This window comes from Camelus dromedarius, chromosome Y, assembly GCF_036321535.1.
Source record: "Camelus dromedarius isolate mCamDro1 chromosome Y, mCamDro1.pat, whole genome shotgun sequence".
Lineage (NCBI taxonomy): Eukaryota > Metazoa > Chordata > Mammalia > Artiodactyla > Camelidae > Camelus > Camelus dromedarius.
Genome location: NC_087473.1, coordinates 12,576,241 through 12,592,957, shown reverse-complemented (window position 1 = coordinate 12,592,957; position 16,717 = coordinate 12,576,241). Strand labels below are relative to the sequence as shown.

The 16,717-nt window shown below is 34.1% G+C and overlaps 1 protein-coding gene across 4 annotated transcripts in view; it reads right to left on the bottom strand.

Moving 5' to 3' along the window:
* Positions 1–12,370, bottom strand: part of LOC135320439 (zinc finger X-chromosomal protein-like) — a 67,060-nt gene extending 54,690 nt beyond the window's left edge. For 2 of the 4 annotated variants that reach the window (XM_064483554.1, XM_064483555.1), the window contains exon 1: positions 8,819–12,370. The gene's annotated coding sequence lies outside the window, so the exon portion shown is untranslated. The remainder of the gene's footprint in view (positions 1–8,818) is intronic. The other 2 variants (XM_064483550.1, XM_064483549.1) reach the window with 1 other exon arrangement.
* Between the last annotated feature and the right edge of the window lie 4,347 nt (positions 12,371–16,717).

Below are 16,717 nucleotides of genomic sequence, written 5' to 3'. Positions count from 1 at the left end.
TTCCAACATACTATTTGAGGAAATATCTCTTTGGATCATAACAGAGGTCTGGCTGCTGTTAGTTCCTTTGAGGAGAACATTCCCTGTCGAAATGTCAGCAAGGTGATTTCCCTTAGATTCCAGACAGCAGGCTTAGAATGCCTTGGAATCTTAATAGGTAAAGCAGCAGATAAAATATTGCATTCAATAATTAGTGGACATAGGGACCATTTAAAATTTTAATTTTACTGTAAGTAAGAAACCATGTTGTTTCCACAAACTTCCAAAATCATGCACTACTCCAAAAGCATTATCTACCATTAGTATAAATATTAGCAGTTTTGTCCTTGGCTAAAGTACAAGCCTGTGTAACAACTATGTATCAACCTGCTGGGTTCAAGTAGCCATAGGTAAAGATTCTGCCTCAACATCAAAAAGAGTTGCAGTAGCATCCCATGCACAATACTTGCCATTGTCACATTTTAAATAAGAAGCATCCGTGAATTATGAGAAATCAAAATTACCCAATGGAACTTCCTGTAGATATTCACAAGGAGCCAGCAGTAAGCAATCATGGGTGATTTCATCAGTGACAAAGCAAAGAAGTTTCAGGCTCACAGTTATTACAATGTAAAAGAATTATGTGTGGGGCAGTAAACAAAGGGACAAAGATTTCATAGGAGGGGAGATGAATAAGAAATGTTGAGGGTGATGAGAATTCTGGAGAACGCATAAGGTACCAAAATAGTTAAAAAGAATTTCAGAACTATTTTGTTAGTTGCCTTACCCTAAAAAGCAGTGGCAGTAATACCCCTAAGACAAGGCAGTAGGGTGTAGTGGGGTGTGGGTATGTGGGTATGTATCCTTAGACTGCTGGTCCAGTTGCTGGCTATAATATGGGTCCATGATGGTCTTGTGTATTTAGATGACTATCCCAGGGACATGTCCTTCCTTTTTATACACAAAAAGTAAAAGGGAAATTTAATAATTGGGATTCCGAACGATAGGTGGATTCTTATCTTTTTAGGACTAGAATGGTACGTCATCTGGTTCTTTTCATAATACAGAGTCAGGATTGTTATCCTTTAGTAGACAGCTGCCCATAAGAGAGAAATTTGAAATCCAGTTTCAGCACTAACTAACTGGCCAGAGAAAAATCCATATTTGGCAGTTAGTTTTGGGTTTTGAGAAACTTAGAACATCACGAAGCCTTTCTGGATCCAAGTGCAGCCCTTATTCCAGTATCAGATGCTCTAAATATTGAAACTGCGATTTGGCAAAGTGCAATTTTTCTTTGGCAACCTTATGTCTCTTAAGGCTAAAAGCTTTAGCAGGCAAATGCTGTATTTCTGTGAGGAGGCATGGGAAGCCTAGGAAAGAAGTGAGTTGGCCATGTATTTTTACAAAGTGGAGCCTCTAGGGAAGTTTATACCACCTAGATCAGCCTTCAGGATTTGTGAGAAATAAGAAGGACTCTTAGTAACACCATTTCACCGTGGTCCTTCTTATTAGAAGGTAATTTTATTTACAGATAATCTCAAGTCAACTGTAACAGTCATGAATAGGTTCACCAGATTTTGTGTGCAAGCCTGAATTTTGTTCTGATCAACAGGCTTTGGAAAAGCCCTAGGAATTTGTCTATGAAATCACCGAGTGATTACCTAAGAGTCTGATTATGTAATAAGTTAGTGAACTGCTCTCATGTGATAGATTCTAGAGACCTTTCATTAGTTTGCCAATTAGTTTTTCATGCAGTGCTGGGCTTGGCCTTCACCAATGAGCATATGAACAGCTGATATAAGTCAGAGAAAGCAAACTGGTAAGTTTTAGTAAATATAAAATTCCTCAGTGAACCTGTAAGGATATTCAGTTACTTCAGGAAAATCTCTGACTGTGGCTCACAGATAAGGGCTGAGGCTCTGGATTCTAAGAAAGCTTAATTTTAAAGGGAAAGGTTCTGATAGATACAGAGGTAAACGGGTGAGGTAGGGAGGGTTTCAGGGAAAAGGTAAGTTTGGTGAGCGAATGAGTATAGAGATTTGAGGGCATAGTGGAGGTATGGGGAGGGGGAGAGAAGAAAAGGAGGAAGATGGCACTAGAGGCAGGGCCTGAGACAAAGGAGGCAAGGAAGAGGAGCCTGAGGCTTTCAGAGCCATTTTCTCTTTTTTTGTCATTTGTCTGCCTCAAGTAATCTTAAAATCTCATTTTGCTGAGAGTAACTTATAAGCTCCTGATAACTTCTGGGAGCTCAAAATACCATATGAAACAGGCATTCCATTCAATTCTGAAAATTTTAGAGCTATCATAGTAGAATTCCATTTTGGGAAAACAAAAAGTTTGAGGATTTCAAATATTCTCCCTGCTGGCCATTGATGTTCTCAACTGCTTTTGGTTAGGTCAGTCCACTTAGTTAGAAATGCACAGGAGGTTTTTAAAGATAAAATTGACAGGTGTGACAGAGGGGAATGCCCTCAAAATATTTAAATAACCTGGATCCTATTTCTCAAGTGTTTTTCTCTAGAGTAAAAAAGTAACTTTTAAACAGTCTACACAGTTCAGATAGCTTAGAGCTCAAAGAATTAAAACAGCCTGAACAGCCCAAATAGGTTACATATCTCATACAGCTTAAAATCCAAACAGCATAAACAGTTCAAGTCTCCCAAGCAACTCCAGGTCTAATACTAGTCAGTTGTCAGGGATCCCAGAGGAGCCAAGTCGAAAGTGTCTCAGCAGAGTTCCCAGAAAATCACAAATGAAAAAGGAATGGGCTAAACGTTGAACAAATCCAGTTCCAGTGAAACAGTATGAATTCAATACCAGACCAAAGTGCTAGTCAAGTGCCTGCTTGCAGACAAAACAGGCATTAACCAGAAAGGCCAAAACTTTCCAACAAAGCCTGGAGAGCTTCAAATGGAAAGACAATATAAGTGTGGATCTAGTACAAAAACCCACCTTCAAACTCCAAGGTTGGTGATAAAAGCAGTGAGCAACAATGAATTCAGTGTGTACACAGTCCCTCTTTGATCATCAGTTATGGAGCCATAAGGGATCTTCTTTGGTCTCTACACAGCCCACCAAGATATTGACTCTCCCCTAACCCTGACAAAGTAGAAGCAGACTACCAGCTGTTGCTCCAACAAAGCTGGGCTTGTTTGAAATCAGCAAAGAATTGAAATTCAGGGTCTGCAACTGTGGGTGAGCACCTGTGTAAGCACCTCTACAGCAAGGGAAGCAGAATGGGAAGTTGGAAGGGCTGTAATAAACAAGAGTCCTTGCTTTCTAACTGGCTTAGCACTTGCCAGGAAAGAATAGGACTCACTTCTTCCTGTTGGACTCTCCTATCCTCACAAAGTGTGAGCGTTCCCTTCTGGCCCTCAGCTCCATTTAATGGAGGCTTCAGTTTATCAACTTTATATATACGAAAAAAAAGAAAAGGAAAACAACCACCAGAAGCAAAAGGAGGTAAAGAGTGAGAAAGTGAGGCAGAGACAGGGACAAAGAAAGATAGATTTACTTTGGAGATAACCCAGGAGATGGTGGAGCCATGCCAAGTTCAAAATCAGCAGGGTAGGTCATAGTTTGAGTCTACAGGCAGCCATTCCCTCTTCAGGCCTTAACTGACACAAGCCCATCCACATTATGCAGGGTAATCTCCTTTACCAAAAATTTTAATCTCATTCTAAGCAATATCTTCTCAGAAACATCTCAAATGATGTTGGACAAAGCATCTGGGTACTCTCTCATAGGCAAGTTGATACATAAAAGTAACCATCACACTAAGCATATAAAAGTTAATCATTTATCTCACACTATGATCAAGTTGCACCTTCTAATTTTGTATCCATAAAAAAAAATCCATAAAAAAAATGAAATAAAATTAATTTAACATGACTGCCAACTAGGTGATTTTCATGTACTATTTTTCACAGTGGTTGAATAACATATTATTTAATTAATTTCTGAAAATCACCACTAACTGAATTATATTTTATAATTATAAGTCACAAGACATGGCAAACCAGCACTAGTAAGTAAGTAAAAATCAATATATGAAGCCTAGAAAAATGACCAATAGCAATAAGTACAACCAATCATTAACAAAGTAAACAAAACCAGACCACTTATACTTAAGAGCAACAGTTCTCAAATTACCAAAGAAACTATGTTGGTAAAGATGCAGATTCCTAGGCTCAAACTCCTAGGGCCAAGAATCAATCATTTAACAAATGGTACAAATGGCCCAAACATAAAGAACACTGAAAAATATTAGCAGATGTTATAAATCACAGTTTGTCCACATTTTATAAGACTTCCTCTTGGAGTATAAAGAGGTAAAATTTCTGGATTTGGCACTTTTGGCTATACCATACTAATAGAAACACTAATATTCATTCCCTTCAGTAGAATAAGATGGTTTGTACTTCCTTACACCTTGGCTAGTCCTTTCAGTTCTTTTTCAGGGTGAGGGGTTCATATTTTTGTTGGAGGCCACAAAAGGAAACTCCTCTCAGTCAATGAAAGTGCTCACAGTTTGTTCAGCCACTTTAAGCTTGTGCCTTGGGGATCTTGGAAGTTGCTGGTCACACTGGGCATGTTCCCATCATTTCGGAGAGGCACTGTGTAGTTGTAGGATATGGCCAGGTTGAACAGGATGGCATATTTGGTATGGGAGACGACGGGAGTGATATAGTTATGACAATTTTGGTCTCAGTGACGGCCTCTGGCCAATTCTTGATGTGCTCGTATTTTTTTTTTAATTTAAATATAACTCTGATTAGCAAGAATTGTTGTTTTAATCTGGTAATCTTTGTATTTTCATTAGCTACATAGTTTCCCTCTTCTAGAAATTACTTTAGAGTGAATTTTTCCCTTTTTATCTCTTGCATTGTTCTTTTCCTTACTATTTGTAGTAATATTTTATACATTATAAATATTAATCTCTTGTTGCTATATATTCCTTCTGTGCAAATGAAGTCTTCTCATTCTATTCAGGACTTTCCAGTTTTAATAGTAAAACTTTTGTCCCCTTGTGAACTTAATTAACCCCAAAGCAAGCCATGACAGTAGATCCCATAGCCACCTATATTCTACTTGGTCTCATGCAGTTTTTCAAACTGAAATCAGAATAACCTGTCCACATCCGATTTCCAGATATTTTAATTTTATTTATCTGGGTGTAATCTCAGCCTAGGTGTATATGTATGTGTGTGTATATGTATATGTATATGTATATGTATATGTATATGTGTGTGTTTTTTAAAAGCTCCACCAGATTGTATTTATGTACAACAAAGGACCACAAATCTAGGGTGTTGCAATTAGAAGTGTTTGAGTGTAACAGAACATAGGTACACTCCAAGTAGACTACTGTTTTGCAAAGTTCTTGTTTGATTTCATAATTTTGAAGCTATCTAACAGGTTACAAAATAAACAGGCATGCTTAGTTATTTTGCTCTTCATATATATTACATTTTTTAAGAAATTGTAGGTCTATGGCAACCCTTTGTCAATCAAGTTCTTATTGGTGCCATTTTTGCAACAGTATTTGCTCACTGTCTCTATATCACATTCTGATAATTTTTGAATATCTCATTTTCATCATTATTATATTTGTTACAGTAGTCTGTGATCTTTGATATTATTATTGCAAAAAAAGATTACAATTCACTGAATACTCAGGTGACAGGTAGCATTTCTTAGCAAAACTGACATCCATATGCAAGAAAATGAATGTACACATACACCTTACACTCAGCACAAAAATTAAGTCAGAAATAGGTCAGACACTAAATGTAAAATGCATAACAAAGCCAAAGTTCCTTGAAGATAATACATGAGAAAAAGTAGATGATCTTGTGTATGGTGATGATTTTTATATACAGCACTGAAGGCACAATTTAAACAACTGATAAGCTGAACTTCACTAAAATTAAAAATTTTTGCTATGCAAAAAAAAAAAAATCGGAAATAAGACTGTTGTACAAAATACACAAAGAATTGTGTAAAACCAAAATAGGAAAATAAACAACCTGAATAAAAATGGGCCAATGACCTTAACAGACACCTCATCGAGAAAATACAAAGATGGCAAAAAAACATATGAAAAATACTCAACATCATGTATCATCACAGAAAAATTCTTTAAAAATTAGATACCATTAGACAACTATTAGAATGGCTACAACCTAAAACACTGACAACACTAAATCTGGTAGGCAACAGAGAACTCTTGCTCACTGCTGATGGGAATACAGGATGGTACAGCCACTGTGCTAGGAAGATTAGTGGTTTCTCAGAAAACTAAACACACTCTTACCATATGATCCAGCAATTGTGCTCCTCAGTACTTACTCAAAGAAGCTGAAACCTTATGTCCACACTAAAACCTGCAAGCAAATGTTTACAGCAGCTTTATTCACAATTGCCAATACTTGGAGAGAACAAAGACATCCTTCAGTAAGTGAATGAGGCTCAGTTAACTTATCCATTCAGCACTAAAGTGAAATTAGCTATTAAGCTATGAAAAAACATGGAGGAACCTTAAATGAATATTACTAAGTGAAAGAAGCCAATCAGAAAAGCCTACATGCTGTATGATTAGCTCTACATATGACTCTATGATACTCTATGATACTGTGGAAAATGAAAAACTATGAATAAGATAGTAAACAGATTGCTCTTAGCCAGGGAGGATGGTGAAGGGAGAAGCAGATGGAGCATAGACAATTTTTAGGGCAGTGATATTACTCTACATGATAGTATAATAGTTAATAGATGTCAGTGTATGTTTGTAAAACCCATATAGAATGCAAAACACCAAGAGTTAACCCTGATAAAAAAATGTAGACTTCGGGTGGTAATGCATCAATGTAGGCTCATCAATTGTAATATATGTTCCCTCTGTGTAGGGAATGTCAGTAATGTGTGAGGCTGTGTATGTGTGGAGGCAGGAGATACTTGGAAAATCTCTGGACCTTCCTCTCAATTTTATTCATATTTGAAGAAGTAGGATGAAAAAAATCCACAATTTGATTAAAAACAGGAATCTATACAAGCTCAAAAAACATCAGACTGAATATATGCAGAGATCCTCACAAGGTATATTATAATCAAGTTCTAACAAAGCCAAAGCAGATTTTCAAAGTAGAGAAAGAGGAGCAGTTCCTCACGTATAAGAATTCCCAGTAAGGTTAACACCCATCTTCTATTCAGAAAAACTTTAGGTTACAAGGTGGCAGGATAACATAGTTAAACTGTTGAAAGAAAAAAAACAGTGAATGATAAACTTTATAATGAGCAGCTACTGTGGAAACTGAAAGAGAAATTAAGACATTCCCAAATAAAAACTGAAAGCTGAATGCTGTTAGACTTATCCCACGAAAGTCATAAATTTAAATGAAGAACACTGGTAAAATGTAAGTACCTCAATGTATCATACCAGTAGTATGGTATATTTGTTATTCTTCCCTTTTTTCCATATAGAATTTAAAAACAAGTGCATAAAACATTTATTATAAATTTGTGTTAAAGGGCACACATTGTATAAAGATGCAATTTGTGACAATAACATAATGGCAGAGAAGAAATGGGGCTGTTTATAAAAAGAAGTTTTGTAAACTGTTTATCCTAAAATGAAATTAAATTGAGTAAGAATGTTTTAAATTTAACATATTAATTTTAATCCCCAGGGAAATCATCACAAAAATTTATATATAAATTAAAATTAGAACACTATAAAAACTAAAGTAAACAAAGGCAGTATTTGGGAAACTGAGTAACAGTTCTGAGGAACAAAAAAATGATAATAAGACATATGGAAAACAAATAGAATGGCAAAGGTAAGCCCTTTTTAATTGGTAATTAACTTAAGTGTAGATGAATTAGAATTCTAACTAAAAGGCAGAGATAAGTAGAATATATATAATCCTGTCTATCAGAGACTCACATTAGATCTAAACACACCAACAGGTGTAGCATAAAAAGAAGAAAATATCCCATGTCAATGGTAAACAAAAGAGAATTGGGATGGTGATACTAACACCAGATAAGAGACCATATGAAAAACTGTTACATGAGTCAAAGAACATTACATATGGAGACGAGTTAATAAGGCAAAGATATGTAACAATTATTAACTTATACATACATATAACAGATAAAGCTACCACACAGATGAAGCAAAATGGTAGAACTGAGGGGAACTACAATAGTAGTTGGTGACTTCAATATCCTACTTCCTATAGTGAACTGAACACTCAACAGAAAAATCACCAAAGAAACAGCCCTAAACAAAACTATAAACCAGTAAGACCTAAAGCTACATATAGAACACACGACTTTAAACATCGCAACAGTCTTCTCAATACCATGAGAAATATTCTCTGGGATGGAATACATAATAGACAACAATAAAACTATCAAAATTTTAAAAAATACTACAATCATAAAAATTTTTCTTATGGGGTAGGGATGGATATATTGGGAGCCTGAAGTCTGCAAATACTGCTTTAGTACATCTAAACCAGATGAACAAGTTTATACTGTATAGCACAAAGAACTATATTCACTATCTTGCAGTAATCTGTAATAAAAAGTATGAAAAGGAATAAAAAATTTTCTTGAACTATAATACAGAGAAACTAGAATACATTCATTCTATTGTGGCAAAAAGAACATACTGTTTAGTTTCCATCCTTTTTAATGTATTTTTTTAAATTTTACTTTACTATTTCATTTATTTTCTATTTTATTTATATTATATTTTATTTATTTTTTTATTATTTTATTTTGTTTTAATGGAATAGCTTAAGTTTTGCCCTAGAGAATGTTCCAAATGTACCTGACAAGAAAAGAATATCCTGTTGCTGCTGAGATTCCAGATTGTTTCCAGAGATGTGTGTCAAGCTAATAGGTTTATCATAGTGTTCAAATCTTCTATTTCCTTAGTGACCTTCTGTCTAGTCATTATACTCTTTGCTGAAGTAAGGCACCAATGTCTCCAACTGTTACGTTGAATGATTTCTTCCCTCATTACTGTCACTTCTGCTTCATGTATTTTCATGTTCTGTTATTAGAAAAGAATTATTAGAATGAAGCAAAGGCAATGATCAAGTGAAATTTATACCTTTAAAAGCTTACATTAAAAAAATCTCAAGTCAGTAATCTAACTTTATACCTTAAGGAATTAGAAAAGAGTGGCAGCAGACAAAAGCAACAAATAACATACAAGGGAACTCCCATAAGGTTATCAGCTAATTTTTCAGCAGAAACTCTACAGGCCAGAAGGGAGTCCCACGATATATATAAAGTGATGAAAAGGGAGAACTTACAAGCAAGAATACACTATCCAGCAAGGCTCTCATTCACTTTTGATGAAGAAATCAAAACCTTCACAGATAAACAAAAGCTAAAAGACTTCAGCACTACCAAATCAGCTTTACAACAAATGTTAAAGAAATTTCTCCAGGTAGAAAAGAAAGGGACACAACTAGATATAAGAAAATTACAAATGGGAAAGAAAGCTCACCAGTAAAGGCAAACATACAGTAAAGGCAGGAAATCGGCATAAAAACTAATTGGGAAGTTAAAAGACAAAGGTAGTAAAATTCTCTGTATCCACAATAAGCAGGTAAAGGATACACAAGACAATTAGATGTAAAATATGACAGTAAAACCAGTAATTGTGAGGGAAGGAGAGTATGAATGCAAGGTATCTAAAATGCATTTGAAATTAAGAGATCATTAATTTAAAACAATCTTGTATATACATAGACTTCTATATATCAAAACCTCATGGTAACTGCAAACCAAAAATCTCAAACAGATACACACAAAAAAGAAAGGAATCCAAATGTAATGCTATAATCATCACTCACAAGAGAAAAGAACAAAAAGAAGGGGAAAGAGACAAAAACAAATCCAAAGCAATTAACAAGATGGCAGTAAGAACACACTTGTCACTTACTACCTTAAATGTCAATGGATTAAACGCTCCAACCAAAAGACAGACTGGCTGAATGGACACAAAAACAAGACCCACAAAAATGCTGTCTATATAAATGCTGTCTACAAGAGAACCACTTCAGAGCTAGAGACACGTGCAAGTTAAAAATGAGGGGATGGTAAAAGACATTCTATGCAAACAGAAAGCAAAAGAAAGCTGGAGTAGCAATACTTCTATCAAAGAAAATAGATTTTAAAATAAAGACTGTTACAAGAGACAAAGAAGGACATATAATGCTCGAGTCAATCCAAAAGGAAGATATAACAATTGTAAATATATATGCAGCCAACATAGGATCACCTCAATATATAAGGCAACTGTTAACAGACATAAAAGGAGAAATGGACAATAACACAATAATGTGGGGGATCTTAACAACCCACCTACATCAATGGACAGATCATCCAGATAGAAAATCAGTAAGGAGATACAGTCCAAAGGACACATTAGACCAGATGGACCTAATTGATATCTATAAAGCATTTTATCTGGAAGCAGCAGTATATACATTCTTCTCAGGTGCAAATGGCACATTCTCCACACAACCACATGCTGGCCCACAAAGCAAGCCTCTGCAAATTTAAGAAAACTGAAATCATACCAAGCATCTTTCCTGACCACAAAGCTGTAAGGTTAGAAATCAACTACAAGAAAAAAACTGCAAAAACTGCAAACACTTCAAGGCTAAACAATATACTATTAAACAATCAATGGAACACTGAAGAAACCAAAGAGGAAATCAAAAATTATTTTCAAACAAATAAAAAAACCACAAGGATCCAAATCCTCTGGGACACAACAAAAGCAGTTCTAACAGGGAAGTTTGTAGCAATACAAGCCTACCTCAGGAAACAAGAAAATCTCAAATTAACAACCTAACCTTACACTTAAAGCAGCTGGAGAAAGAAGAACGAACCCCAAAGTTAGTAGAAGACAAGAAACGTTAAGATTAGAGCAGAAATTAATGAAAGAGACTAAAAAATATAGAAAGGATCAATGAAACTAAAAGCTGGTTCTTTGAAAAGACAAAATTGATAAGCCTCCAATCACACTCATTAAGAAAAAAAGGAAGAAGGCCCAAATTAATAGAATCAGAAATGAAAAAGAAGTTACAACTGAACACCACAGAAATACAAGGGATCATTAAGAGGCCACTAAGAGCAACTATACACCAATAGAAAAGACAGCTCAGAAGAAATGGACAATTTGTTAGAAAGATACAATCTGTCAAGACTGAATAAAGAAGAAATAGAAAATGTAAATAGACCTATTACCAGTACTGAAATTGAATCAGTTATTAAAAATCTCCCAACAAACAAAAATCCAGGACAATACGGCTTCACAGATGAATTCTACCAAACATTTAGAGAAGAGTTAACACCTAACCTTCTGAATCTATTCCAAAAAATTTCAGAGGAAGGAATACCTCCAAACTCATTCTATGAGGCCATCATCACCCTGATACCAAAACCAGACAAAGATATCACAAAAAAAGAAAACTACTGGCCAATATCACTTATGAATATAAATGCAAAAATCCTCAACAAAATACTAGGAAATCAACTCCAACAATGCACTCAAAGGATCACACACTGTGAACAAGTGGGATTTATCACAAGGATTCAGGGAGTTTTCAATATCCACTGATCAATCGATATATGATACATGACATTAACAAACTGAAAAATAAAAACCATATGATCATCTCAATAGATGCAGGGAGAGCTTTTGGTACAATCCAACATCCATTTGTGATAAAAACTCTCCAGAAAAGTGGGCATAGACAAAGCATACCTCAATATAACAAAGGCCATATATAACAGACCCACAGACTTAATCGGTAAAAGCTGAAAGCATTTCCTCTAAGAACAGGAACAAGACAAGGATTCCCACTCTCACCATTTTTATTCGACATAGTTTTAGAAGTCCTAGCAAAAGCAACCAGGGAAGAAAAAGAAATATAAGGAATCCAAATTAGAAATGAAGAAGTAAAACTGTCACTGTTTGCCGATGACATGATACTATAAACCCTGAAGAGGCCACTGGAAAACTAGTAGAACTCATCAATAAATTCCATAAAAATTTGGTTACCAGTGTGGGGAAGGGATAGAAAGGATAAAGTGGGAGTTAGAGATTTGCAGATATTAACAAATATATATTAAATAAATAAATAAACAAGTTCACACTGCATAGCACAGGAACTATATCCAATATCTTGTAATGACTTACAGTGACCAAAAATATGAAAATGATATACATATGTTCATGTGTGAGCAAAACATTATACTGTATATATACCAGAAAATGACACATTGTAAACTGACTATACTTCAATAAAATTCAGAAATTGGAAAAAAAAAGCAAACTAAACCCAAAGCTTGCAACACAAAGAAAGTAACACGGTAGAGCAGAATATCTGGAACAGAGAATACAAAAACAATATAGAAAACCAGTGAAATCAGATGCTATTTCTTTGAACATTCAATAAAATTTATAAAATTTTAGGGAGACTGATTAAAAAAAAAAACTCAAATAACTACAACAGAAAATGAAAGGGGGACAGTATAGAAAGCCTCCTTAAACTTTTCAAAAATACTGATAAGAAAACATTTCATAACTCATACCATAATGTCATCATTCCCTTAATACCAAAGCAGACAAACATACACAAGAAAATGACAAATCAATAGCCCTCAGGAATATAGATGTAAACCCCCCAATAAACCTAATCTAGTAGTATATTAAAATGATTATATAATACAGTCAACTTCTGTTTATCCAAGGAACACAAGGATGGATCAAAATTCAACAATCAATCAATATAACATACCACATTGTTCTGAGGTGAAATATCCCAACCCTCAATCTCTGAATGTAACTGAATTAGGAGAAAGGCCTCTAAAGATGTAACTAAAGCAAAATGAGGCAACTGGGTGGCCAATCTGACTGGTGTTCTAAGAACAGGGAACTTAAGACAAGGAGATACCAGGGATGCACACACACAGAAATAAGGTCTGAAGACAAAGCATCATATGGCCCTCTGTAAGTCAAAGAGAGACCTCAGAAGAAAACAAGTCTGCCAACACATGATTTCAGACTTCTGGTCTCCACACCTATGAAGAAATAAATTTTTGTTAAGCCATCTCATCTATGATACTTTATATGACAGCCTCAGCAAATAAATAGTTCTATGAGTACAACCAGAGATTGGCTCCATGGATAAGTTCCAGGACCCCCTGAAGATCCCCAAATTCTGAATGCTTAAGTTCTTTATATAAAATGGTATAGTATAATCAGCACTTTGTATCCATGGGTTTTGAAACCTGTGAACACAGTAGGCTGACTATATATATATTCATTGATGAAAATCTGCATATAAGTGATTTTGCACAGTCCAAACCCATGCTGTTCAAGGGTCAATTGTACAATCTTAATTCAATCAAAGAAATACATCAAGAGAATAAAAATCAAAATAGATGCAGGAAATATCTAGACAGATGAAGGAAAAACACATAACAAAATCCAATGCCCTTTCAAGATAGAAACACTTCAAGACAAGGAATAAAAAAGAATTTCCTAAACATGATAAAGAACATCTAGCAAAAGACAACATTAACATTTTACTTAATAGAAAAATACTGGATAATTTTCTCTTAAGATTAAGCATAAGAAAAGAACATTTCCTCTTGCTACTACTATTCAGTATTGTACTGGTATTTCTATGTAGTTAGGCATGAAAAAATTCTAGCATTAGTCAAAAAGATACTCAGATTGGAAAGGATGAAGTAAAACTTTATTAGAAGATGACATACTCTTGTATTTAGAAAATCCTAAGGAATGCACTAAAAATCTATTAGAATTCACAAATGAGCTCAGTAAACTTGCAGAATACAGGATCAATATATAATAGTCAATTGTATTTCTACTGACTTACAAAAAATCCAATTATGAAATTAAGAAAACAATTCCATTTACAATAGTCATTACTAATTTTAAAAGTTTTAAATACATTTAACAAAAGCACAAAACTTGTACTCTGAAAACCACCAATAATTTCTGAAAATAATTAAAGATCTAAACAACTGAAAAAAATTCTATGTTCTGATAGGAAAACTTAATATTGTTAAGATAATAATACTTTACAAATTCATTTACATAGTAAGTAAGTGCAATCCTTACAATACAAGCTGACTTTGTTGAAGAAATTGACAAGTGTATTTTAAACTGGAACTGCAGGGAACAGAGTAGCCGAAACTATCTTGAAAATGAAGAAAGTAGGACGACAGACATTCATGATTTCAAAAATTACTACAAGCAACAGTAATTAAGACTGTGGTAAAGGCATAAGGAAAAATCTATAATTTTTAGATATATGGCTTTATTTCTGTATTCTTAAGGAATGGAACAGAATTGAAAGTACAGAAATAAAGCCATGCATATATCATCAACAGACTTTTGACAAGGGTACCAGGACTACACAAAGACTTTTCAACCAATGATGCTAGCATACCTGGATATCCAAATTAAAAAAAATATTACACATAAAAATTAACTCAGATGGGTCAAAAATCTAAATATAAGAGCCAAAACTGTAAAACTCTTTATAAAGATGAGTCTTTATGATCTTGTATTTAGCAAAATATTCTTAGATATGACACCACAAGCATGTAATACATTCAAATATGTCACACTGAGTCATAAAACAAAACTTAACAAAATTTAAAAATAAAAATCACAAAATGTACTTTTCTGCATTAAAAGAAATCAAATGAGAACCCAGTAACACAAAAAAACCTGGAAAAATCCCAAATATTTGGAAACTCAAAAATACTTCTAAATATACACTGATCAAAGAGAAAGTCTCAAAGGGAAAAATTTATATAGGTAAAACATAAAAAATTACACATTTCAAATCTGTGGGATGCAACTAAAGCAGTACATAGAAATTTGTAACACTACATGCTTACATTATGGAAAAAACAAAGTTCTTAGCTGAGGGAACAAAAGAGAAGAGCAAATTAGATTTACAGAAAGTAGATGGATGGGAATTTTTTTTTAATGCACAGATTAACAATGAAGAAGGAAAACAATAAAGAAAAAACAAAAGCTCGTTCTTTGATAACATGAATAAATTCATAAACCTCTAGCCTAGTAGAATAGGAAAAATAAAGAGAAAATACAAATTAACAATATCAGGAATGAAACAGATTATAACAATACAGGCTCAAATGCAGCAAGATAATGATGGAAGCTCATAAATAACTTTATACCAATAAATCACAAGTTACATTAAATGGACAAATTTTTAAGATGCAACTACCATAACTCACCCATGAAGAAAGACATAATCTGAAAGGTTTACACCTATGAAAGGAATTTAAATTGCTGGTAAAAACATTTCCACAAAATGCAAGAGAGAAAAAAAAGACTCAAAATGACATGTATGGCTTTGATTGAATTCCTTCATTTCAGCAAAAAATAAAAGCAGTTCTACAAAAATTCATTCAAAATGCTGAAGAGAGAATACTTTATTCTAAGAAGTTAGTATACCTAATTTCTTTTTAATTAACTGGAAAAAAAATTAATAGATGAAAACCCTCAACAAACTAGAAATAAAAATAAACTTAACATAAATTTGGTCTAAATAATTATTTAATTTACAAAAACTACTCCTGACCATCATTTAAAAGTCCACAAATGACAAATGCTGGAGAGGGTGTGGAGAAAAGCAAACCCTCCTACACTGCCGGTTGGAATGCAGTTTGGTGCAGCCACTGTGGAAAATAGTACGGAAATTCCTCAACATTAGGCATAGACTTACCATATGACCCAAGAATCCCACTCCTGGGCACATATCCAAAAGGAACCTATTTCAAAAAGACACCTGCATCCCAAAGCTCACAGCAGCACTATTTACAATAGCCAAGACATGGAAACAGCCTAAATGTCCATTAATAAAGAAGACGTGGTATATTTATACAAAGGCATACTATTCAGCAATAAAAACTGACAACATAACGCCATTTGCAGCAACATAGATGTTCCTGGAGAATGTCATTTTAACTGAAGTAAACCAGACAGAGAAAGAAAAATACCGTATGAGATCGCTTATATAGGGAATATAAAAAAACAAACAAAAACATAAATGCAAAACAAAATCAGACTTACACTGAATACAAACTTGTGGTTGCCAAAGGGGCAGAGGGTGGGGAGGAACAGACTGGGATTTCAAAAGGTAGAATAGATAAACAAGATTATACCGTATAAAACAGAAATATATACAAGATCTTGTGGTAGCTCACAGTGAAAAAAAAAATGACAATGAATATATGTATATTCATGTATAACTGAAAAATTGTGCTCTATACTGGAATTTGACACAACACTGTAAAATGAGTATAACTCAATAAAAAAAAAAGTTGAGAAAATAAGGGTTACATTGAAGTCAGAAAATAGTAACAACACTGTAAGAATAAAATCTGCTACAAAAAAAAAAAAAACAAAAAAACTTCTGAGCTCTTTCCTCCTCTCAATACTTCAAATTTTTCCAGTAAGAATTTATTTCTAACATCCTGTTCTTTGAACAATGGAAGGACATTTGATCAATATATTTCCATAAGAGATGGTTAGTTTTTTAGATGATACCATCCTTTTTTTTGTAAAAGAGCAGAAATACTAACCATAGTTTGGGCACACATACAAATAAGCATTTTAAAAACTGTCTCTCTGAAGTGT